This window comes from Salvelinus sp. IW2-2015, linkage group LG19 (assembly GCF_002910315.2).
Source record: "Salvelinus sp. IW2-2015 linkage group LG19, ASM291031v2, whole genome shotgun sequence".
Lineage (NCBI taxonomy): Eukaryota > Metazoa > Chordata > Actinopteri > Salmoniformes > Salmonidae > Salvelinus > Salvelinus sp. IW2-2015.
Window position 1 is genome coordinate 2597549 of NC_036859.1, and position 27242 is coordinate 2624790.

General features: G+C 43.3%; 1 pseudogene; it reads left to right on the top strand.

Moving 5' to 3' along the window:
* Positions 1-26030, top strand: part of LOC111978872 (voltage-gated potassium channel subunit beta-1-like) — an 88223-nt pseudogene extending 62193 nt beyond the window's left edge.
* Positions 26031-27242: the final 1212 nt, after the last annotated feature.

The window sequence follows — 27242 nt, forward strand, 5'->3', positions numbered from 1 at the left end:
CTCTCCGTCCCGGATACGCACCAAATTATACGCACTCCTAAGGTCCAGTTTTGAAGAAACGCGCCCGTGAAATTATTCCACTGCTGTGCGATGAGAGGTAGCGGTAACTAAACCCCACTGTGATGGAATTTAGACCTCTATAATCAATGCACGGACGCAGACCTCCCTCCTTTTTCTTCACAAAAAAGAAGCTTGAGGAGACGTGTGACGTGGAGGCCGAATATACCCCTGTCCCAGAGATTCAGTTACATATGTCTCCATAGCCACTGTCTCCTCCGCGGACAACGGATACACGTGACTCCTGGGAAGTGCAGCGTTACCAGGAGGTTTATCGCGCAATCCCTCGTCGATGAGGTGCGTAATTGGGTCGCCCTCTTCTTACAGAAGCGATAGCCAAATCGGCATATCAGAGGAATGCGCACAGTGGAAACCTGTCTGAACTCTCCACCGTCGTCGCACCGATGAAACTCCTAGGCACCTACCTGAACACTCCTCTGACCACCCTCGGAAGCCCCCTGTCTCCATGAAATCTCAGGATGGATTAGCCAGCCAGGAATCCCCAGCACCACTGGAAACGCAAGTGAATCAATAAGAAAGAGACTAATCTGCTCCTTATGATCCCCCTGCTTACCATGTCCAGTGGAACCGTGGCCTCCCCGACCAGCCCTGACCCTAATGGTCGGCTATCTAAGGAGTGCACGGGGAAAGGTTGGTCTAACGACACCAGGGGAATCCCTAACCTTAACGCGAGCCCACGATCCATAAAGTTCCCAGCTGCGCCTGAATCGACTAGCGCCTTATGCTGTAGAGAGGGAGAAAACTCTGAAAAATTTATTAGTAGGAACATATGACCAACAGGGAGCTCTGGGTGAGTCTGGTGCTGACTCACCTGGGGTGAACGAGGAGTGCTCTGCCTACCATCCCGACTCCCAGACGAGCTCCTCCAGCACCGATCGGCAGTGTGTCCTCTCCGACAACACCTGGTGCAGGAGGAGCCTCCTCCTCCGGTCCCCCTCGATGCGGCCCCCCCTAACTCCATGGGGATTGGAGCGGGAGGGCCTGGAGGTGGAACCGGATCCGCGGGCAGCCAGCAGGTTGTCTAGTCGGATGGACATGTCAATAAGTTTGTCGAGGGAGAGGGTGGTGTCCCGACAAGCTAGCTCCCTGCGGATGTCCTCCCGGAGGCTACAGCCATAGTGGTCCATCAGGGCCCTGTCGTTCCACCCCGCCCCAGCGGCCAAGGTCCAGAACTCCAGCGCAAAGTCCTGCGCGCTCCTTGTCTCCTGTCGCAGGTGAAACAGCCGGTGAACTCGGGATTACATCCCTCGCCGAGTCTGGGCCATTCCACACTGCGTTGGCCCACTCCAGGGCTCGACCCGTCAGACAGGAGACGAGGACGCTCACGCTCTCCTCCCCCGAGGGAGTCGGACGAACGGTAGCCAGGTACAGCTCCAGCTGTAGTAAGAACCCCTGGCACCCAGCCGCAGTTCAATCGTACTCCCTGGGGAGCACCAGACGCAGAGCACCGGATCCGGACGCCGGAGGAGGGGTAGGTGGTGCTGGCGGAAGAGGAGCTGGGGGTGAGGTAGGGAGGCCACTCCTCTCTCATCGGTCCATCCTCTCCATCATCTGGTCCATTGCCGACCCGATACGGTGGAGAATGGCCGTGTGGTGGAGGACTCGCTCCTCCATAGATGGGAGAGGAGGTGCAGCTGCTCCTGCTGACTCCATTACAGGTGCGGGATTCTGTCACAAATCGCCTGGAGTGGTGGGTGCAGAGTCACTTGCAGAGAGCAGAGGATACTGGGGGAAACCGTCTTTATTGGGATTCCCACGCGAATGCCCAAAACCATAGGCGATAAACAGACAGAAAAATAGTCCGACCCAACACAGGGCACAAACGGACAGGAACACAAACACGCACACCCCGACTAACAGAAAATAATCCCGCACGAACATAGGCGGGCCTAACAGGCTTAAATAGATAACAGGCATGAATCAAGAAACAAAATAAGGGACAGGTGCAACCAATAAGACCAAACGAACAGAAAAGGAAAAAGGGATCGGTGGCGGCTAGTAGACCGGCGACGACAACCGCCGAGCGCCGCCCGAACAGGCAGGGGAGCCACCTTCGGTGGGAGTCGTGACAGTCATTAAAGTTTGGCTACATTTTCAAGCGCCTCCCTCATGTCAGCATAGGTCTGGCCATCATCCGCAATTTGATATGTAGGCTAATTATTTATCTACATTTACATATACTTTTTTTTTCATGACAGAATAGCTGGGGTATTTCGGTTTTCAAAGCAATTTAATTGGCTATTTTGGTTAATGGCCTTGTTGCCCTTGTTGTAGATTGGGCTTCTCTTGAAGGCCAATTGGCCTTGTCCCTAAAATCATGAAATTACAGACATGGTCCACACAAGACATGAAACAACATGACACAATACAGAACATTAATAGTCAGAGCAGCTAAAGGTCAGAACTAAATGCATTTTAAAGCGGAACACATAGCCTTCATATCAATACATCCACACAAAATATCTAGGTCAAATAGGGGAGTGGCATTGTGCAGTGAGGTATTGCTTTATCTGTTTTTTTTTAAACCAGGTTAGCTGTTCATTTGAGCAATATGAGATGAAATGGAGTTCCATGCAATAATAGCTCTATATAATACCGTACACTTTCTTGAATTTGTTCTAGATTTGGGGACTGTGAAAAGACCCCTGGTGGCATGTCTGGTGGGGAAGGTGTGTGTGTCAGAGCTGTATGTAATTGACTATGCAAACAATTTGGAATGTTCTATACATTAATGTTTCTTATAAAAAAAGAAGTGATGCAGTCAGTCTCAACTTTTAGCCAAGAGAGACTGCCATGCATATTATTTATATTAGCCCTCTGATTACAATGAAGAGCAGTTCATGCGTTGTGTTCTGGGCCAGCTGCAGCTGAACTAGGTCTTTCTTTTCAGCACTTGACCACATGACTGGATAATAGTAAAAATAAAACAAAACTAGAGCCTGCAGGACTTGCTTTTTGGAGTGTGGTGTCAAAAAATCAGAGCATCTCTTTATTATGGACAGACCTCCTCCCATCTTTACAACCATTGATTCTATATGTTTTGACCATGACAGTTTACAATCTAAGGTAACACCAAGTAATTTAGTATCCTTAACTTGTTCAACAGCGAGTGGCCACATCTCAGTGCTAGAGGCGTCACTATAGACACCCTGGTTAGATTCCAGGCTGTATCACAACCGGCCGTGATTGGGAGTCCCATAGGGCGGCGCACAATTGGCCCAGCGTTGTCCGGGTTTGGCTGGTGTAGGCTGTCATTGTAAATAAGAATTCGTTTTTAACTGACTTGCCTAGTTAAATAAAGGTTAAATTAATAAATAAAATAAAAAACAGCCAACCCCTTCATTACCAGATTCAGCTGAGATTTAGAGTTTAGGGAATGATTTGTACCAAATTCAATGCTCTGAGTTTTANTAAAATAAAAAACAGCCAACCCCTTCATTACCAGATTCAGCTGAGATTTAGAGTTTAGGGAATGATTTGTACCAAATTCAATGCTCTGAGTTTTAGAGATGTTCAGGACCAGTTTATTACTGGCCACCCATTCCAAAACTGACTGCAGCTCCTTGTTAAGGGTTTCAGTAACTTCACTAGCTGTGATTGCCGACATGTATATGGTTGAATCATCAGCATACATGGACACACAGTCTTTGTTTAATGCCAGTGGCAGATCATTGGTAAAAATAAAAAAGGGTAGCAGGGCCTAGAGAGRTGCCCTGTGGTACACCACACCCTACATGTTTGACAATAGAGAGGTTTCCATTTAAAGAAAACCAAGGTTATGGTCAATAATATCAAAGGCTGCACTGAAATCTAACAGTACAGCTCCCACGATCCTCTTATGATCAATTTCTTTCAACCAATCATCATCCGTTTGTGTCAGTGCAGTACATGTTGAGTGCTCTTTTCTATAAGCATGCTGAAAGTCTGTTGTCAATTTGTTTACAGAGAAATGGCATTGTATATGGTCAAACACAATTTTTTACAATAGTTTGCTGATAGCTGGCAACAAGCTGATAGGTCTGCTGTTAGAACCAGTAAAGGCCGCTTTACCACTCTTGGGTAGCGGAATTACTTTGGTTTCCCTCCAGGCCTGAGGACAAACACCTTCCTGTAGATTCAGATTAAATGTATGACAGGTAGTAGTGGCCTTAATGGCTCACTGTTCATTGTTGCCATTTCCTGCCTAAATTTGCCCACTTTGCCAATAAAGTAATCATTAGAATAATTGGCAACATAAAATGGTTTTGTGATGAATACGCCATCTGATTTGATGGAAGGGTGGTGTTGAATTTGTCTTTCTCCCAATAATTTAAGGTACTCCAAAGTTTTTCCCCCATCATCCTTTATATCATTGATCTTGGCTTCATTTATTTGTTACTTTTTGTTGTTGTTGAGTTTAGTCACATAATTTCTTAATCTGCAATAAATCAGCCACAGATTTGCAGCCAGACTTATTAGCCACTCCTTTTACCCCATCACTTTCAACCATACAGTTTTTCAATTCCTCATTAATCCATTAATATTTCTAAAAGTCCGTTCCTTAACAGGTGCATGTTTATCAATAATTGGAAGAAGCAATTTCACAAATGAAACAAGTGCACCCGTCTGGATGCTCTTTATTAATCACATCAGACCAACAAATATTTTTTAGATCATCCACATAAGAGTCAAAGCAAAAAATGTGATCACTACATGTGGGTGATCTTGTTCCTGTRGTGTTTGTAAACACCCTGGAGGTTGATTAATTAATAACCTGAACCAGATTACAGTCACTGGTTACAGTGGGAAGCTTCCTCTTGAGCGGACTGTTTGATGAAAACCAGTCAATATTGAGGTCCCCAAGAAAGTTGACCTCTCTGTTTACATTGTTAGTTTTACACTTCAAACCAAGTTTATTCACCCACTGGGTCAAACAGCTGCAAAGAAAAATACCTCTTTACACATATTTATACCCCCATTTAGGCAGAGCCTCCTCCTTTCTCTAAACACCACATTATTGTTGCTAGGCAGGAAGTTTAGGGATGTGGGTAATAAACTGTGCCTTCTCCCTTCATGTGACCTGACCTGACCTTGGCCCACAAACTAATCAACACCTATCCACCCTTATCAGTGACCGCAAACATGTTATTCCCTTTACCCTTACTTAGTAACTATACAGGGCGCTGGCTCTTTCTTATACCACCTCCATTGACCCCACCATATACATTCCTCATACATGTAACAATTAACTTATAGTAAAGCAAGTATTTCAAACTAGAATTCAACAACATCACATTCACTATCAAGCATTTCACACACATTATTTAGATACTGACTGTTAYCACTTGGTGGTCTATAGCAACACCCCAAAATAATAGGCTTTAGATGAGGCAGCTGAACCTGCAACCACAGCACTTCAATAACACTTGACAGAGATCTTCTCTAAGCATTACAGGAATATGGCTCTGAATATATCTATAGAAACATCTCCCCCATAAGCATTCCTGTCTCTTCTATAGATGTTATGTCCTTGTATTGCTACTGCTGTATCATCAAAGGAATTATCTAAATYAGTCTCAGAAATGGCTAATATATGTGTCAGGTTGTGCGCTACTGGTGTAGAAGTCAYGTGCAGGAGAGTAGAGAGTTGTGATCAGGCGCACACTRTATTTGGCAGAAGCAAACAACAGACGGACGCAACTGCGTCAAACAAACCTCCAGCCAAAAGCAAAAGTGAAAAGCGCGACAAGTGTCACAATGATGCAAAAATGTTTAACAATCAATTATACTACGGTGAACACGGTACCTGGAGAAAAACCAGCCTGGCGTGTCACACAAGACGCGTAACAAAAACAAATCCACACAAAGACACGGGGGGGAACAGAGGGAATATATATGTAGTGTGATTAGGGAATGTAAACCGTGTGTGCGGGGAAACAAGACAAAACAAATGGAACAATGAACAGTGGAGCGGCGATGGCTAGAAGACCGGTGACGTRGACCACCGAACGCCGCCCGAACAAGGAGAGGGCTATATGGGCTATTTTCAGCCTTTCCTGGGTAGCTTCTCAGAGATTGACATAATATGGAAAATAACAAACTAAGCAAGAGAAAAAAAACGAATTCCATTAATCAGTTGGTGTGTGTGCGCTCTGGGATTGAATCTATGAACCCATAGGCTTGGCTCTCTCATCCCTTCCAGGCTTTTGGGAATGAGGGTGGACAATGGCCTGTCATAGCAGATGTAATCATTGTCCCCACGCGCTCTGGCAGCTTTCATGGACGGAATAAGTTATTTTCTCTTCTGGCGCACAGCTTCAGGATAGTCCTCATTGAGGAAAATGTATGTTCCTCTCAAGTTGTTGGCTCTTTCCAAAACAGCTACATTGTCCTTGAACATCAGGAACTTGATTGGCCTGGGTCTGTCTTAAACTTGGCCTGGGCCTGTCTTGAACTTGAAACACTATTGGCCTGGGCCTGTCACGTGGGCCGGTGGTGGGTTTTCCAATCCTGTGGGAATCTTCCTGTGGTCCATCTTCAGTTTCTCTGAGATCATTTCCCTCACTTTTTCCTCAGACTCTGTCCAGGTCTTATGTGGAGATTCTGCAATTCCTTCCACAACAATGTTGTTCTGKTTTGATTGTCCCTCGAGATAATCTGATTTGTCCGTCATTGTTATCATGGATTCACATACAGAACTAAAGTCCTCTCTCAATGACTTACAGATTGCTGTCATCTTGCCATTTTCCTGTTTAAACTCATCGAGCTGACTCTGGGAGAACTGCAAACTGTTCTTCAGGTCCTGGACCTGTCTGATCAGGTCGTCCATTCTTTTATTAGTTGACTCCACCAGTATTTGTACACAACTCTTGAAGTTATTTGCTTGATGTTGTAACAACTGCTTATAGAAATCTTTTTGGTTGTCTAAAATATCCCTCACCTGTGATAGACCTATCCTCAAAGGTACTCRCACCGGCTTTGGTCTTTCTCATGGTAGCAACGTAGGCTACGCTGTTACTCCTCGCAGTTCCAGACAGGGCAGCTCGCAGGGAAGGTGGAAACAGCAACAAAAAGCAGGGATCACATGTAAACCATGTGTTTGATGTATTTTATACCATTCCACTTCTTCCGCTTCAGCCATTACCACGAGCGCTTCCTCCCCAATTAAGGTGCCACCAACCTCCTGTGATGTTAACGTATATTAATGATACTCCTGAATCACAATGATCAATAAACGCGTTTCTTGAGTGTACTTTTAACAGAGTTGAGATTTACTTCAAAGTGCGTTCACCCTATTTCTTACAGCCTTACACCTATAAAGTTGTTTCAGATCCACACAAGTGCCTAGGGAGGAAGGGTTAGGCTTTTTTCAGTACTGGACAGGGCCTAACTATACTGACCCAATAAGCACATGTCCTAGAGSAATCCTTTATTGGGACAGTGGTTATGGTGTTTGTGCTGATGGTGCTGATGGCCTGGATTTGAGACCCGCTAAGACAGGTGTGTCAAAGTCCTTACATGGAGGGCCTAGTGTCTGCTGTTTTATTTATTATTATTTTCAATTAAGATCAAGACAACCAGGCGAGAAGAGTTCCTTCCTAATTAGTGAKCTTACTTCATCAATCAATTACAAGGGAGGAAGACACTCGGCCCTCTGTGGAATGAGTTTAAGAGACGAGTTAAGGGAATCACCCTACTCTCACATTCTTATCAAAATATGTTACTGTCAAAGTTAAAATACCTATGTGATATAGTTAAAATGAGTTTGTCACTCAAATATGGGAATCTGTAGGATTTCTTCTTGAGCACGAATTTTGACCACTTTCCACATATTCAACTACAAAGAAGTTTTCCAATGCTCCGCTAAGAAGGGTACTCATTGGTAGATGGGTAAAACAAAAAAAAGTAGACATTGAATATCCTTTTGAGCAAGGTGAAGTCATTAATTACACTTTGGATGTTGTATCAATACACCCAGTCAGTACAAAGACACAGGCGTCCTTCCTAACTCAGTTAAAGAGGAAGGAAACCGCTCAAGGATTTCAACATGATGACTTTAAAACTTCTTAGGGATCAAATCCCATTAGCGGGATCATTTTGACAACATCCGGTGAAATGGCAGAGCGCCAAATTCAAATTAAATTATTCGAAATATTTKACTTTCATAAAATCACAAGTGTAATACACCAAAATAAAGCTTAATTTCTTGTTAATCCAGCCACCGTGTCAGATTTCAAAAAGGCGTTACGGCGAAAGCAAACCATGCGATTATCTGAGGACAACACCCCATCATACAAACACATGACAATCATATTTCAACCCGCCAGGCGTGACACAAAACTCAGAAATAACGATATAATTCATGCCTTACCTTTGAAGATRTTCTTCTGTTGGCACTCCAAAATGTCCCATAAACATCACAAATGGTCCTTTTGTTCTATAAATTCCGTCGTTATATCCCCAAAATGTCAATTRATTTGGCYCGTRTGATTCAGAAAAACACCGGTTCCAACTCGCCCAACATGACTAKAAAMMATCTAATAAYTTACCTGTWAACTTGGTCCAAACATTTCAAACAACTTTCCTAATCCAACTTTAGGTATTTTAAAACGTAAATAATCGATAAAATTAAAGACGGAATATACTGTGTTCAATAGCGGATAAAATTAAAGTGGAGCGAGCGTCAGGTCGCGCACCGCAAACAAAACAGTCCACTTGGCTCGACACTCAGAAAGGAAAGGGCTACTTCTTCATTACTCAAAAGAAAAACATCGACCAATTTCTAAAGYCTGTTGACATCTAGTGGAAGCCATAGGAACTGTAACCAGATGCCTCAGAAATCTAGATTCCCATAGAAAATTACTGTATGTCAAATATGTGTGTGAGTATCTCTAACCTTGCCAACAGACAGCGAGCTATGAATGGATCCGTGGTTCACCAATCAGGGCATTGATTGGCTCGGCAACAGTAACAAAACGTGATGTGTAAAGATTTTTTTGTTGTTGGGGGGAGCAATTCTTTAGAACTATAAAGCGACGTCCTGACAATTGATACACATAAATGTTCCTGCAACGTTCCCATGAAACCRGTCTAGAACACTAATGTCTTATATTCTGAGAACATAGCAACCATGTTTTGTGTATGTTTGGTGTGATGATGATGGATTATTTTCCTAACACAGGAAACTGTGCACATGAATGTTCTTGCAATGTTCCCATGAAACGTGTCTGTAACATGAATATCTTATGTTCTGAGAACACGATAACTATGTTCTGTGTATGTTTGGTGGGACGTAGATGGAATATTCTCCTTAGGCCCACAGAAAACTGGACAGATAAAMGTTCTCGCAATGTTCCCATGAAACGTGTCTAGGACATTAATATCTTATGTTCTGAGAACATGGCAACCATGGTCTGTGTATGTTTGGTGGGACGTTCATGGAATATTCTCCTAACKCACAGAAACGGGACACATGAATGTTCTTGCAACATTCCCGGGTATAGAACATTAATATCTTAAGTGAGTTCATGGTAACCATGTTTTAGGTAAGTTCTATTTGACATTAAGGGAATATTTTCTTGTATATTCCAAGCACATCCTGGGTACATTCCTATGAAAACGTTAGTTAATGACCTATAGAGGGAAGGGAACATTCTCTAAAGTTGTGGGAACATTTGTTGTTAGCTGGGTTACTACAGTACGTCCATTTTTGGACTTATAAAATATTGATATGTACCCATTGATTCTTGAAGAATATAACTTAGAAATGCCTCATGAGTTTAGTTCAACTGTCTTGCCTCATCAGAACCCGAAATATAAGCATGTTTCACCCCAATGTTTGTAAACAAAGTCAATGTAAACCATGGTTYAAACTATAATTTTGTCCTTACATCTATAGCTCTGTCAAAGACAGTGCAGTATAAAGATAGACCGAAACTGCTTCTCCAATAAAATCCCAGATCACACTTGTAGGCCATGTCATGTCAATGTTGGTTAGCTAAGGTCATGCGCGTCTGTTCTAACAGTTGCCTCACGCCGAACTGCGCATGTGCAGGGCGTCAAATCAAAGGCACTTCTTCGGTATAAAAATGCTTTTGGACAAAAATGAAAACGTGTCAGTTTGTCACTTTCACGAGGTTGGAGTAATCACATGTTCAGCTCTTTAAGACATTGTCTCGAATCTGGGTTGTGCCTTTAGATTTTGAGAAAATGAACAACAAAGGAAGAATTTTTCACTTCTCTCATTGRCTTCTCAAACCCCAGCCTGGTCTGTTCGTCAAGCGTTTCCGGAAATCTTATGGCGTTGCACCTCTAGTTTTAGAAACTCTGTGGGTCTGTCTATGAATTTGAGAGTGGTTGCAATTGTCCAGCCCCATCCCTGAGTTTTTAGCGAAGCAGTGGCAGCAAGAACACTTCCATTTTGTTCAACTGCTGATTGCCGCTTTAAGAATTCATCGAATCTGATGAACAATGTACGCCTCACAGCTATCTCTTTCATTCTTTCTCCATTTCTCTCTTCCATCTCAGAACTGATGTATTGTTGTTCATGCCTGATATTTTCCCCTCTCCACTTCCCATCTGTTTCACCCACACACTCTGGCACTCTCCGCTGTCTGTAGGCTCACAGAATGAGCTGCTCATGAAAGAGAATCACATTTTTTTAAATCACACTGATGTAGGTTCATCTATCTTTTTTCATCTCTCCCTGTTTTACATATTGTTGTACAGCYTGATTGTAGTTATTTATGGAGAAATGCACCCAAACCCAATACATCCTGTTGCATTTCTTGATTAGACTACACATTTGTATGGGTATGGGGGGAAAGGGGGATTCTACTGGGGGATTGGGGGAAAGGGGGATTCTAGCATTCTACTGAAATGTGTCTTCCMRATTTAATCCAACACCTCTGAATCAGAGACAGATTTTTACCTMGTCAGCTCGGGGATTCAATCCAACAATCTTGCGGTTACTGGCCCAACGCTCTAACCACTAGGCTACCTGCCACCCCGTAATTTTATCATCGAAGCTCTCTGTGTGATTTCACTTTTTTATATATATATATATATATATACTATACTGCCTGTTGAGTTGTACTGTGTTATCATCTTACCAACGTTTTCTTGTTTGGGGTATAGATATAGGATTTTGTAAAGCTACCAAATTGCACTGCTTGCCTAGCATATTTGCCCCATCTAAAGTATATGGAATTGAATTGAATGTTCTGGTTTCCTTACAATAGAGCTTCTGGTTAGTTAGACAACTTGAGTAGTAACATTCGATGTAGCAGAAGTCTACATCGAATGTAAATGTAAATGTAAATGTAAGTCACCCAAAGGGGACCTTTGTCAGTTCTGTTTGTGCCTGAGGGTAGAGTGGTATTGCAGGGCCATTGTGGCGTGAAGAGCGATACACAAACACTGTTTCTGTGGGAGGAGAGAGGTTATTGAATTACAGAGGGTCATAGGCAGCATTAAAGAACTGACAAAGGTCCACTACGGGTGACTTCTGCTACATCAAATGTTACTACTCTGATTAGAGCCTCTACAAGCTACCCACTGGGCACACGCACACCACACTATTTCAACATGTAAATGTGGGTAATATTTTGGTAGAGACGTCAATGAGATTGCAACCTTTTTTCACCAACTCTAAAAGTCAGCCAGAAGTTTGTTGAATTCCTAATGTGTTATCACTATGCTTTCAGCCATCTAAAAGGACAACCAAATTCRGATTGAAAAACAAAGTCTGATTTCTTGTTTAGTTGTCATCTACAGTAAATGTGTTATCACTGCGCTTTCAGCCATTTTAAAGGACAACACAGTTTAAATGGGAATACAATGTCAGAATTGTTTTATTTATTTTATACCACACAATGTTTGTGAGAAAGTTCCCACAGGGCACAAACTAGTTAAATCAACGTTGTTTCAATGTATACTGAACAAAAATATAAATGCAACATGTTAAGTGTTGGTCCTATGTTTCATGASCAGAAATAAAAGATTGCAGACATTTTCCATTTGCACAAAAAGCTTATTRTTCTCATTTTTTGTTGCACACATTTGCTTACATCCCTGTTAGTGAGCATGTCTCCTTTGCCAAGATAATCAATCCACCTGACAGGTTTGGCATATCAAGAAGCTGATTAAACAGCATGATCATGATCATTACACAGGTGCACCTTGCGCTGGGGAAAATATAAGGCCACTCTAAAATGTGCAGTTTTCTCACACAACACAATGCCACAGATGTCTCAAGTTTTGAGGGAGAGTGCAATTGGCATGCTGACTGCAGGAACGGCCACTAGAGCTGTTGCCAGAGAATTCAATATACATTTCTCTACTGTAAGCCGTCGTCAAGGTCGTTAAAGAGAATTTGMRAGTACGTCCAACCGGCCTCACAACCACAGACCACGCGTGGTTACATACAGGGCCTCCACATCCGGCTTCTTTTTTCTATAATTTATTTATCTAAACTTTATTTAACTAGGCAAGTCAGTTAAGGACAAATTCTTATTTACAATGACGGCCTACAAAGGCAAAAGGCCTTTTGCGGGATGGGGGCTGGGATTAAAATAAAATGTATTAATTAAAATATAAGACAAAACACACATCATGACAAGAGAGACAACACAACACTACATAAAGAGAGACGAAAGACAACAACATAGCATGCAGCAACACATGACTACACAGCATGGAAGCACACAACATGACAACACATGTAGCAACACAACATGGCAGCAGCACAAACATGGTAGCAGCACAAAACAGGTCCAAACATGATTGGGCACAGACAACAGCACAAAGGGCAAGAAGGTAGAGATAATCAACAACAACAAAGCAGCTACAACTGTCAGTAAGGGTGTGCATGATTGAGTCTTGAATGAAGAGATGGAGATATACTGTCCAGTTTGAGTGTTTGTTGCAGCTCGTTCCAGTCGCTAGCTGCAGCGAACTGAAAAGACGAGCGACCCAGGGATGTTGTGTGCTTTGGGGACCTTAACAGAATGTGACTGGCAGAATGGGTGCTCTATGTGGAGGATGAGGGCTGCAGTAGATATCTCAGATAGGGGAGTGAGGCTAGAGGGTTTTATAAATAGCATCAACCAGTGGGTCTTGCGACGGGTATACAGAGATGACAGTTTACAGAGATTATGGAGTGCAGTGATGTATCTATAAGAAGCATTGGTGCAATCTGATGGTCGAATGGTAAAGAACATCTAGCCGCTCGAGAGCACCCTTACCTGCGGATCTACAATTTACGTCTCCGTAATCTAGCATGGGCAGGATGGTCATCTGAATCAGGGTTAGTTTGGCAGCTGGGGGAAAGAGAGCGATTACGATAGAGGAAACCAACTAATCTATATTTAACTTTAGCCTGCAGCTTTGATATTGCGAGAGAAGGACCGTGTTACGTGTACCGTGTAGCCATACTTCTAAGTATTGTTTGAGGTGACTACCTCAAGCTCTTAAACCCTCAGAGGTAGTAATCACACCAGTGGGGAGAGGGGAATTATTTTTACCAAACACAGGACCTTTGTTTTGGAGGTGTTCAGAACAAGGTTAAGGGCAGAGAAAGCTTGTTGGACACTAAGAAAGCTTTGTTGTACAGCGTTTAACACAAATCCGGGGAGGGGCCAGCTGAGTGTAAGACTGTATCATCTGCATATAAATGGATGAGAGAGCTTCCTACTGCCTGAGTTATGTTGTTGATGTAAATTTAAGGGCCTGGGGCCAAGGATTGAGCCTTGGGGTACACCCTTGGTGACAGGCAGTGTATGACAGCAGATGTTCTGACTTTATACACTGTACTCTTGAGAGAGCGTTAGTTAGAAAACCAGGCCAAAGACCCAAAGGCCCACAAGAATGGAATGGTCTACCGTATCAAACAGCTTTGGCCAAGTCAATACAAATTGTTGCACAACATTGCTTAGAATCAAGGGCAATAGTGACATCATGAGGACCTTAAGGTTGCAGTGGCACATCCATAACCTGAGCGGAAACCAGATTGCTACCAGAGAGAATACTATAGACATCAGAAAGCAAGTCAGTTCCTTTTTTTTTTTTTTTAACACACTTTTGATAAACAGGCAAAATAGAAATAGGCCTATAACAGTTAAAATCAGATTGATCTCCCCATTTAAAAAAGGATGAACCGTGGCTGCCTTCCAAGCAATGGGAACCTCCCCAGAAAGGAGAGACAGGCTTGGCAATTATAGGGTCAGCGACCTTAAAAAAGAAAGGGTCTAAACCATCTGACCCAGATGTTTTTTTGGGGGTCAAGTTTAAGGAGCTCCTTTAGCACTCGGACTCTGTGACGCACCTGCGGGATTGTCTGATACCAGTCACCGCGACAGCTGATGAAACTGAGGAGTATTTCTGTCTGTAATAAGCCCTGTTGTGGGAAAAATTCATTCTAATTGCTGGGCCTGGTTCCCAGGCGGGTGGCCTATGCCCAGTCATGTGAAATCCATATATTAAGGCCTAATTTATTTATTTAAATGTACTGATTTCCTTAAATGAACTGTAACTCAGTAAAATCATTCAAATTGTTGAATGTTACGTTCATATTTTTGTTCAGTATAATTTGTCAAATTATTTTGACGCGGGAATCTATGTGGAAAATACATAAGATTTGAAAAAGTATCAATGTCAACCAAAGGATTATGTTGTCATGGTAACCAATTTTCAACATAGAAAACCTTGTATGGAATATGTAAAATGTTTACTTTAAACAACGTCAGATCTTCAATGTAATATTCACTATCAGAAAAAACTGTCGGCTGGCAAGACCTCCTCCTGGAGAGCTAGTCCTTCAGTTCCCATCCAGAGGTTTTAAACATCATCAGCCTGCTTAGTTTTGATAATTGTCACGACTATAACATGCGCTGTCATGAGAATGATTGCTGAGAACCTCCACTTAAACTGATACAGACCTATATCTATCCTATCCTGCCTTTCTAAAGTCAAGTTAACAAACAGATCACCGACCATTTTAAATCCACCATACCTTCCTCCACTACGCAATCTGGTTTCCGAGCTGGTCATGGGTGCCACCTCAAGGTCCTAAACGATATCATAACCGCCATCGACAAAAGACAATACTGTGCAGCTGTCTTCATCGACCTGGCCAAGGCTTTCGACTCTGTCAATCATCGCATTCTTATCGGAGACTCAACAGCCTTGGTTTCTCAAATGACTGCCTCGCCTGGTTCACCAACTACTCTCAGATAGAGTTCAGTGTGTAAAATCGGAGGCAGGTTGTCCGGACTCTGGCAGTCTCTATGGGGGTGCCACAGGGTTCAATTTCTCGGGCCGAGTCTTTTCTCTGTTTACATCAATGATGTCGCTCTTGCTGCGGTGATTCTCTGATCCACCTCTACGCAGACGACACCATTATGTATACTTCTGGCCTTCTTTGTACACTGTGTTAACAAACCTCCAGACGAGCTTCAATGCCATACAACACTCCTTCCGTGGCTCCAACTGCTCTTAAATGCAAGTAAAACTAAATGCATGCTTTTCAATCGATCGTTGCCAGCACCCGCCCGCTCGTCTAGCATCACTACTCTGGACGGTTCTGACTTAGAATATGTGAAACAACTACAAATACTAGGTGTCTGGTTAGACTGTAAATCTCTTTCCAGACTCACATTAAACATCTCCAATCAAAATGAAATCTAGAATCGGGTTCCTATTTCGCAACAAAGCATCCTTCACTCATGCTGCAAACATACCCTCGTAAAACTGACTACCTACCGATCCTTAACTTCGGCGATGTCATTTACAAATAGCCTCCAGCACTCGACTTAGCAACTTGGATTAGTCTTTCACAGTGCCATCTGTTTTGTCACCAAAGGCCTATATACTACCACCACTGCGACCAGTTTGCTCTCGTTTGGCTGGCCTCGTCAAACCCACTGGCTCAGGTCATCTATAAGTCTTTGCTAGGTAAAGCCCCGCCTTATCTCAGCTCACTGTCACCATAGCAGCATCCACTCGTAGCACGTGCTCCAGCAGGTATATTTCACTGTCATCCCCAAAGCTAACTCCTCTTTTGGCATCTTCCTTCCAGTTCTCTGCTGCCAATGACTGGAACGAATTGGCAAAAATCACTGAAGCTGGAGTCTTATATTCTCCCTCACTAACTTTAAGCATCAGCTGTCAGAGCAGCTTATCAATCATTGCACATGTACACAGCCCATGTACTAGCCCACCCAATTACCTCATCCCCATATTGTTTTGTTTTTTTGTTGCTCCTTTGCACCCCAGTATCTCTACTTGCACATTCATCTCCTGCACATCTATCACTCCAGGGTTTAATTGCTAAATTGTAATTATTTCGCCACAATAGCCTATTTATTGCCTTACCTCTCTGTTGTGTTATTGACTGTACGTTTGTTTATCCCATGTGTAACTCTGTGTTGTTTGTGTCACACTGCTTTGCTTTATCTTGGCCAGGTCGCAGTTGTAAATGAGAACTTGTTCTCAACTGGCCTACCTGGTTAAATAAAGGTGAAATAGAAATGTTAAAAAAATAGATTAACTGTTGCTATTGAAGTCATTCCAAAAGGTAGGTTCAACAGAGCAATTTAAATGGAACCATACTTGATCAATCATACAACATCAATGATGCTATTTAAGCCTACTGTATTTAGTATCTGGGAAGTCATCAACAGCTATTGTTTAAATTCAGTCCAGGATCAACTAAAAATAGATATGTAGGCCTGGGGTTTCAAGCTTTGGTTGATTTCCAATTGAATCTACAAGTTAATTATAAATACACTGAGTTTACGAAACATTAAGGACACATGCTCTTTCCATGACATAGACTGACTAGGTGAATTCAGGTGAAAGCTATGGTCCCTTATTGATGTCACTTGTTATATCCACTTCAATCAGTGTAGATGAAGAGGAGGAGACGGGTTAAAGAAGGATTTTTAAGCCTTAAGACAATTGAGACATGGATTGCGTATGTGTGCCATTCAGAGGGTGAACGGGCAGGACAAAAGATTTAAGTGCCTTTGAACGGGGTATGGTAGTAGGTGCACCAGACGCACCAGTTTGTGTCAAAAACTGCAATGTTGCTAGGCTTTTCATGCTCAACAGTTTCCACTGTGTATCAAGAATGGTACACTACCCAAAGGACATTCAGCCAACTTGACACAACTGTGGGAAGCATTGGAGTCAACATGGACCAGTATCCCTGTGGAACGGTTTCGAGATTTCAACGGCTTGTAGAGTCCATGCCCTGATGAATTGAGGCTGTTCTGAGGGCAAAATATTAGGAAGGTGTCCTTAATGTTTTGTACACTTAGTGTATGTTGGATTCACGTCTCCATCTCAACCAAAAAATCAAAGTAAAATAATACAACTAAATCAAATCAAACCGTATTTAAAGTGCATTTAAAGTTGGATTGGATATGATTTAGTTCTATTCTTTAAGTTAGATTTTCGGTGGAAATGGAGACTTAAAGCCAAATATCAATAATTAATTTGTAAACAAACTGGAATTTAAAGCCAGGCTCAGTGGCATAGATGGAGCTATCCAAGCAGAAAAAACATTCTCCTTCAATTTGATATTGTTTTGTGTTGAAGGGGGGGGGGGGCGGGGGGCACACAGCATAGTGGGTGTGCAAGCCGGGTAGAGAATACTGAACGAACTCCCGTGATTACGTGGAGTTGGAGAGGGGCGTCGTACTGGTCAGACCCAGTGTTATGCGGTAAAGCGCACGGTGTCCCCAGTACCGTGCTTAGCCAGTGTGGGCTATTCCACCTCGCGCCTGGTAGGGCTAGGTTGGGCATCGAGCCGGGTGCCATGAGCCGGCCCAACATATCTGGCTCCAGTACGTCTCTCGGGCCGGCGTAACTGGCACCAGCCTTACAGATGGTGTCCCGGTTCGCCAGCCTAGCCCAGTGGGGCTATTCCACTCGCCGCACTGGCAGGGCTACGGGGACCATTCAAGGTCTGGTAGGGTGGGAGGCTCGGTGCTCAAGAGCGCGTGTCCTCCTTCACGGTCCGGTATACCCGGTGCCACCTCCACGTACCAGTCCTCCGGTGCAGCCCCGCACCAGGCTGTCTCTCCGGTTCTCTCTCCAGCTGCTCCCACCTGTCAGTGCTGTCAGAGCCTTCCTCCTCTCCAGCGCAGCCTGAGTCTGAACTGCCTGCCTTCCAGCGCTGTCTGAACTGCTGCTTCCCAGCGTGTCTGAACGCCGTGCCAGCGCTGCTGACTGTCTGCCTGCCCAGCGCTGTCCGTATGGCCAGAGCCGTCCAGCCAGGACCAGCCAGAGGTCCAGCAGAGCATCAGCAGGACAGCCAGAGCCGTCCAGCCAGGACCAGCCAGAAGCCGTCCAGCCAGGACCAGCAGAGCCGTCCAGCAGGACAGCCAGAGCCGTCCAGCCAGGACAGCCAGAGCCGTCCAGCAGGACACAGCAGAGCCGTCAGCCCAGGACCAGCCAGAGCCTTCCGCCAGCCAGGATCAGCCAGAGCTTCCCAGCCAGGATCAGCCAGAGCCTTCCGCCAGCCAGGATCCGCAGAGCCTTCCGCCAGCCAGGCTCAGCCAGAGCCTTCCGCAGCCAGGCTCAGCAGAGCCTTCGCCAGCCAGGTCACCAGAGCCTTCCGCCAGCCAGGATCAGCCAGAGCCGTCCGCCAGCCGGCTCAGCCAGAGCCTTCCGCAGCCAGGCTCAGCCAGAGCCTTCGCCAGCCAGGCTCAGCCATCACACGGAAACAAAAAAGGGACAAAAGAAAAAACGCTAAGATTGATAAAAAAAGATAATGGTAACATCTCTGTCATGAAGGCTAGTTTAATATAAGTTAATCTTGACTTAATCGAGCACAGGTCCAGCAGGATCAAGCCGTAGAGACGTCAGGGGTTAAGCAGCCGTGAATCACGCTCGAAGCACCTAGCGCGCCAGGATTCCGCCAGAGCTTACTCCACACGCAGACTGCAGGGTAGCGCAAGAAGCCTATATAACAGGACTGGAACTAGTCCAGAGCTCCGTCCCATGAATTTTGTGCCGGCGCACAGCCAGAGCCAGCCAGCAGGATATCGCTCTAGTTCGAGAGCCTGACCTCCTCGTCCAGAGCTCTCTGCGACGTACAGTTCCGGTGACGTGCTGAGTATTTAGCACTTGTTTACTATACGAGTAGGGGATGTGTTTGGCATAGCCGAGGGTAGACTTTGGCGAGTGAGGCCACGGAAGCTGGGGGATATGTTCTATGGACGGTGGGCTTGTGGGGGATCAACTGAGATCCGAGACGCGCAGATGGCGCAAGCGAAGTGGAATGGTTATCAAATACAGGTAGAGACACATGTGGCTTTGCCCCACCAGACCTATGTGTATGATGTGTTATTTGTGCTCTGATTGCTTAGCCCGGAGTTTTCGCTATAATATGCTTGCATAGGGGGGGGGTTTTCCATGGTCTGTTCCGGCGACCATCTGTATTTTCTTTTTTCTTTGTATTATAGTATGGTAGGGCGTGAGTTGGGTGGGTTTGTCTATGTGGTATTTTCTATGTTGGGATGTTTGTGTCTGGCCGGGTATGATTCTCAATCAGAGACAGCTGTCAATCGTTGTCCCTGATTGAGAATCATACTTAGGCAGCCTGGGTTTCACTTGTGTTTTGTGGGTGTTTGTCTTCCGTGTAGTCGTTGTGCAACACGGGACTGTTTGTCGGTTTTCTATTTGTTATTTTGTTTCATTATAGTGTTCAGTTTGATGCTAATAAATTATGGACACTAACCACTCCGCGTATTGGTCCGATCCTTCTCGCCTCTCCTCGTCCGAGGAGGAGGAATTAGAAAGCCGTAACAGTGGTCTTTTTGAGAGGGTGAAAATAGGTTGGAATCTCATCTAACAAATATTACCCAATTCTCCAGGTTGAAATGACTTGGTGTGCCCAGTAGGATATTAGACAACAAAAGTCAATATTTGCCTTTAAGAAGATTGAACAGGATTTTAAGCACTTTAAAATTGCTAACACATTGTAGGAATTGGAATTCGTAACATATACAAATTTCAGGAATATTTTTGTATTTTATTTATTTAGCAGAACGTAATTTATCATACAACATTTTCGTGGACCCGTTTTGGCTCGTGAGAGCTACTTTCAAAACTACTGGATGAAATTATACAAAGCCTTTATAATGCATCGTTTGGTAATGAGAAGTGATCTTTCTGATGTTAAGATACTCCTTAACATTGGAGTATCTRCATCGTATCAGTTTTCCTCTATGTATGTTCCACTCAAAACACAACCAGGCTTCGATTTACAGGTAAACGGACAATTAATATATATTTTCAGGGGAACATCACTTAAAAACATAAATTATCTTATTTTGCTATACTCTCCCAACTCCCTTTGTGCAGAAAGGGGCAGATGCCAACCTACACCAATACCCACAACATCTCATTTGTCCAAAAAAGCCATGGTCCCCTCCCGTGGCTAGCAGGTGTTTGTTGTTTTTGTCTCTGCAGAGATRGTGAGGGCGATGACCCATGTGATCAACCAGGGTATGTCCATGTACTGGGGGACATCACGGTGGTCTGCCATGGAGATCATGGTGAGCAGGAACACACTTCCTCACAACCTCACAATACATGAACTTCATACTCTAATTTGCTGTAGACCTACTAACTAGATTCTGTCCACATAATTCACTAGCATGCTTGGGAAATGAATGCTTCTGAAGTCTGACATTAGGGAGTAAACAAACACTACAGGGTGAAGGTAAATGATGTCTGAAAAGTTCAGGTGATGTCTTGTAATATCAATGTTTTTGAAGATATGGAAGTTTGGTCTGACYAGAAATGCAAAGCTTTAAAAGATAAATGCAGTCAGTAAAGTTCAGATCCCACTTTCCTCACCATGTTTCTCTCCCCTTCCTCCTCCTCTCTTTCTCATCCCTCATTCTTTTAGGAGGCGTACTCTGTGGCTAGGCAGTTTAACCTGATCCCTCCGGTGTGTGAGCAGGCCGAGTATCATTTCTTCCAGAGGGACAAGGTGGAGACACAGCTGCCTGAGCTCTACCACAAGATAGGCAAGTGGRATCTATATTGGACTGTGCATGCTGTGGCCTGCATGCTGTGGTCTTTGACATACCAGTCAATATTCCATGCCTCAAAAGGTAAACTGTAGATACCAGTTCTTTTGTCCTTCCGTACCATGGTCGTCTGATGATTACCTTGCCTGTCATGTGGCCTGACTACCACGTGCCATTGCAGGTGTGGGTGTGGTATCCTGGTCGCCTCTAGCCTGTGGAATCATCACTGGGAAGTATGAGAATGGTATCCCAGAATGCTCCAGGGCCTCCATGAAGGTACTGCTCGTATCTTCTTGTCCCAACAACATCTGAGGGGTTTTATGAATGTCTGCTTGGTCCTCAGGGTTTTTCTAAGATCCTTCTCCATTCTCTCTCCTCCAGCCGTATGCCTGGTTGAAGGAGAAGATAGTGAGTGAGGACGGGAGGAAACAACAGGCCAAGCTGAAGGAGCTGACTACCATCTCTGAGAAGCTGGGTTGCACTCTGCCACAACTAGCCATCGGTAAGATATCGGCACAGACAGATAACCATGCTAAATGTAGAGGATTGCCCTATTTTGAGTCTTGGAGGGACTACCTCCACAAGGGACTTGTCCTGATTAACCTCTCTCTCTCTTTCTCTAGCCTGGTGCCTGAGGAATGAAGGAGTGAGCTCAGTGTTGCTGGGAACATCCAACCCCATCCAGCTTGCAGAGAACCTGAGGGCCATGGAGGCAAGGAGCATCTCTCATATACTATAATGTCAACATTTATGGGAGCAGGACTCCTTTGAAGAATACATTTTAAGCTTTAATATATAATAATAATAACAATACATGACATTTAGAACACACGTTTATCCAAAGCGACATAGAGTTATCTGTGGATACAATTTTTACATATGGGTAATCCCAGGAATAAAATCAACTATCCTGGCATAGCAAACACCATGCTCTACCAACTGAGCTAGACCAGCTGTCTTACTGACGACCAGGCCGGAACTTGGACCATGGACGTAGTAAATCAAAATTGTAATAAATTATGTAATTTTTCTGGCATCCCTTTCTCAGCACTCAAAAACTGTTCCCTCTCTCTAGTCTACACTGTTCGTTGAATATTTTGGATACAGTACATCTATTGTGGTGTTTTTTACGAACTACTGCTATCACCTTCACAACTAACTGAATCAAATGTTTTGTTTCTCCTTTTCATATATTGTAGGTCATTCCAAAGATGACAGCAGGCATTGTCACAGAGATTGACCACGTCTTGGGAAACCGACCGCACAGTAAGAAGGACTTTCATCAAGCACATTAGGATAGAACCATTTTACAGAACTGTGATTGATAGGRCTAATCTGGACAAGTTCTCATCAATGGCACCTCCAGTGTGTGCCCAACCCTGCTCTTGTGTATGTGTGTGTGTTCTGCACAGCTCCTCCTCCTGCCTCATCTGTATGAAGATCAATCTGTACTCAATGTCGTTAACTGAGAGCTCTACTTGACAAAGCATGCATGCCACAGCTCTGCTACAGRGCAGYCAGTTTAAACTTGCCTAAACAATCKTRGTTATCAAGATGTGCTCATAAAAAAAAATCACACAATTTCTTGAATGGGGTCCATCTGTTTGTAAAAGTAGTCTTTCTCTTGATTTGAGAGCAACTTCCTCTGTCTCTGTAACGTCAGAGGATAGTGTATAGTGCATTTCGAACAATGATTCATCCTCAGAGCCACCAATGAGCTTTAAAAGCATGTCTGCAATACATTTTTAGACAGGCATGGATCYGGGGAGGTTAAACATAATCCCAAGCCACTAAATATCCCTTTGAMTATGGTCAAGTATGATAATTCATCTCTGGATGGTGTATCATATCACCCAGACACTGCAAAGATCTGGCCACCCTTCCTAAATGTGCTGTGGCCGAGAATGGAAAACTGCTCAGGGATATCACTATGAGGCTAAAGACGTACATGGATCAACAACGTCACATTCACTCCATATTACTGGCATGTCTGACAAAGTAAAAAGAAGGAAGCRTGTGCTAAAACATCCATTCTAAATCATCCATCCAATTTGCAACAAGGCCATTAAGTAATACTGCAATACATCATCAGATTTGAATATTGCTAATACATCAATAATTCCCAACCAAATTGACTGAGCTTGAGCAATTTTGACAAACACAATGTATATATGTTGCCCTAAAACTTGTACAAAGTTGGTGGAATCTTATTTAAAATGAGTCATAGCAGTAACTGCTGCAAATAGTGCATCCACCAAGAGCTATGCAATCAAGATATCTTTGCTTCTTATTTTTGAATCCGTTTAGACATTTTCTATGCATCTCCTTTCACTTTGAAAATGTGTGTAGATTGTCTAGATCAGCAGGAAAACAAAAATCCTATTTAATCCCGTTTCAGATTTAAATTCAAGGCAGCAAAATCTGAAGACTGTACAAGCGGTGCGTAGGTTTTCACTAGGCACTGTACATGACTTAAGTGACAACGCGTGCCAATATATCCTCCAAACACCGGCTGCAAGGACATAATCACTATCACTATTATCACATATTCCAGTAATGATTGACATATTTTCATAAAAATATATATTTTGATGAATTTATTAATACTATTTCATTCTTCCACAAGATATAGTTCCGACACAAATCTAGGGTTGCTACCCAAGCCGGCTGGTCGTTCATTCTATCGGTTCGGTTGCCAGAGATGCAACCCAGTCGTTCAGTCTTTTTGTTCTGTATCTATGGASGTGACCCAGTTGTTCGTTCTAAATGTTCCATTGCCATACTGGCTGGCAACATTCTTATCCCTTGCTTGCTAGGTAGCCAACTACGGCTAACTTACAGTCACATCAAAAAGTGCAGACAGAATAACAGCAAAGTAGCTGCATTTGCATTTGTTTAAGCTGTTTTCTAGAGACATTTAATTGGAAACATCCATAACAAGGAGCAAATGAGGCACGATTTTGCCTGGCATAGAAATTGTGCTCACTCGTCAGGAAAATGTTGTTCAGAGGAGCTAGCCAACAACACAGCTAACACAATCACTTCAAACTGAAGCTGGAAAGACTGCAAACTAGCTACACTTCGTTTCGTTTGACCTTTTTTCAATTGACATTTCTTTGTATATATACATAAAAATTATGCCAGCTGATTCATGATTTCGACTGGCTGACATGCTGACCACACCGCCCGCGTAGCGTGTGCGAGCTTTGCAAAATAAATGTGCACATACATGTTATTCAGTCATTGCATCCACACTGCTCGCGCGCATCAACGAGCGTCTGCGTAGCCAGGTGCTAAAATAGAACTTGGCTCTATTTGTGATGCTTGACATGCTGTAAGTCCCGCCTTTCCCATCTCCTCATTGGTTTTTAGGAGCGTATACACACGTGAGTGACTGAAAGATGAACTGAGGTCCACACTCCAGTCCAGTTGGTGCTGGTAATGCACCTTAAAGTTGGTGGTCAACCGCCAAAGTCCAAAGAAGAAGACTGAAGGAGGAGAGATTACTAGAAACTAACTCAGTTTACTCTTTGATCTGTGGATTAATTGTCGGAGTAGAGGACCTTGTTCATTTCAGGTATAACAACAACCCAATGTGTATATCCCAGGACTAGCAACAGCAAGCTAACTAGCTAAATTACCATAAATGTTTAATGCTTTTTGACCTGTCCCCAAATGAATATATTTGGTTCAGAGTTCGTTTTGATATGGACAAAATSAACATGCGTGCGATGGCACACACAGATGCACACGCGAGAGCAGTGTGGTCAGCATGTAAGAAACGCTGTCTGTCTCGTCCCAACTCCCGACACATTCATTACTATGGGACAGCTAGAGATCGAATTTGAATATTGAAACGATGTTGCAAATGTTGGAGAGATAAACTGCAAGGTTTATATAAATCTACGCCATTGAAAACTAAATGTTAGTCTAAAAGAAATGTGAGAAAATGTCTAGATGCTTATTATAGTGGAGATCAAGTTTATAAAGTGCCTGGCTGGGCTGATGAGACAGTGGATTGCGTAGTCAGATGGAACAGAGTAAATAGGCATTTTAACATCATTGATTTAGCTGGTGGTAACTTGTGGAATAGACACTGGCTGGAATGCGGTTTTAACCAATCAGCATTCAGGATTAGACCCACCCATTGTATAAATGTCAARATTCTATGGCAGCCATGTTAGCACCTCATTAACATTGCATGGGGAATATTTAAATTAACTGAATGTCTAGAGTTAGAACAATATTCAAAAAAGTGTCCTAACTCTCTATATACAGTGGCAAGAAAAAGTATGTGAACACTTTGGAATGACCTGTATTTCTGCATAAATTCGTCATAAAATTTGATCTGAGCTTCATTTAGGTCACAACAATAGACAAACACTGTTTACTTAAACTAATAACACACAAACAATAATACWTTTTCATATCTTTATTGAACAAACTGTGTAAACATTCACAGTGCAGGGTGGGAAAACTATGTGAATCCTTGGATGTAATAACTGGTTGACCCTCCTTTGGCAGCAATAACCTCAACCAAACGTTTTCTGTAGTTGCGGATCAGAGCTGCACAACGGTCAGGAGGAATTATGGACTATTCCTCTTTACAAAACTGTTTCAGTGTCTGGTGTGAACTGCTCTCGAGGTCATGCCACGGGTCCCGTGTGGCTCAGTTGGTAGAGCATGGTGCTTGCAACGCCAGGGTTGTGGGTTCATTCCCCACGGGGGGACCAGGATGAATATGTATGAACTTTCCAATTTGTAAGTCGCTCTGGATAAGAGCGTCAGCTAAATGACTTAAATGTAAATGTAATGCCACAGCATCTCAATGGGGTTGAAGTCAGGACTCTGACTGGGCCACTCTAGAAGGCYTATTTTCTTCTGTTGAAGCCATTCTGTTGTTGATTTACATTTACATTTACATTTAAGTCATTTAGCAGACGCTCTTATCCCTGTCTCTTATACACATCTAGATGTGTATAAGAGACAGGCCTTACATTCTCCTGCAAAATGTCTTGATAAACTTGGGAATTTATTTTTCCGTCGATGATAGCAAGCTGTCCAGGCCCTGAGGCAGCAAAGCAGCCCCAAACCATGATGCTCCCTCCACCATACTTTACAGTAGGAATGAGGTTTTGATGTTGGTGTGCTGTGCCTTTTTTTCTCCACACATAGTGTTGTGTGTTCCTTCCAAACAACTCAACTGTAGTTTAATCTGTTCACAGAATATTTTGCCAGTAGCACTATGAAACAGCCCTGTCTCTTATACACATCTAGATGTGTATAAGAGACAGCATAGTGTTGTGTGTTCCTTCCAAACAACTCAACTGTAGTTTAATCTGTTCACAGAATATTTTGCCAGTAGCACTATGAAACAGCCAGGTGCACCTTTGCAAACTTCAGACGWGCAGCAATGTTTTTTTGGACAGCAGTGGCTTCTTCCGTGGTGTCCTCCCATGAACACCATTCTTGTTTAGTATTTTACGTATCGTAAACTCGTCAACAGAAATGTTAGCATGTTCCAGAGATTTCTGTAAGTCTTTAGCTGACAGTCTAGGATTCTTCTTAACCTCATTGAGCATTCTGCGCTGTGCTCTTGCAGTCATCTTTGCAGGACGGCATCTCCTAGGGAGTAGCAACAGTGATTAACTTTCTCCATTTATAGACAATTTGTCTTACCATGGACTGATGAACATCAAGGCTTTTAGAAATACTTTTGTTACCCTTTCCAGCTTAATCTTAGGTCTTCTGAGATCTCTTTTGCATGGTTCACCTCAGGCAATGCTTCTTGTGAATAGCAAACCCACATTTTGTGAGTGTTTTTTATTGGGTAAGGCAGCTCTAARCAACATCCCCAATCTCGTCTCATTGATTATACTCCAGGTTAGCTGACTCCTGACTCCAATTAGCTTTTGGAGAAGTCATTAGCCTAGGGGTTCACATACTTTTTCCAACCTACACTGTGAATGTTTAAATGATGTATTCAATATAGACAAGAAAAATACAATAATTTGTGTGTTATTAGTTTAAGCACACTATGTTTGTCTATTGTTGTGACAAATTTGCTGACCAATTTATACAGAAATCCAGGTAATTCCAAAGGGTTCACATACTTTGTCTTGCCACTGTACATGGCTCTGG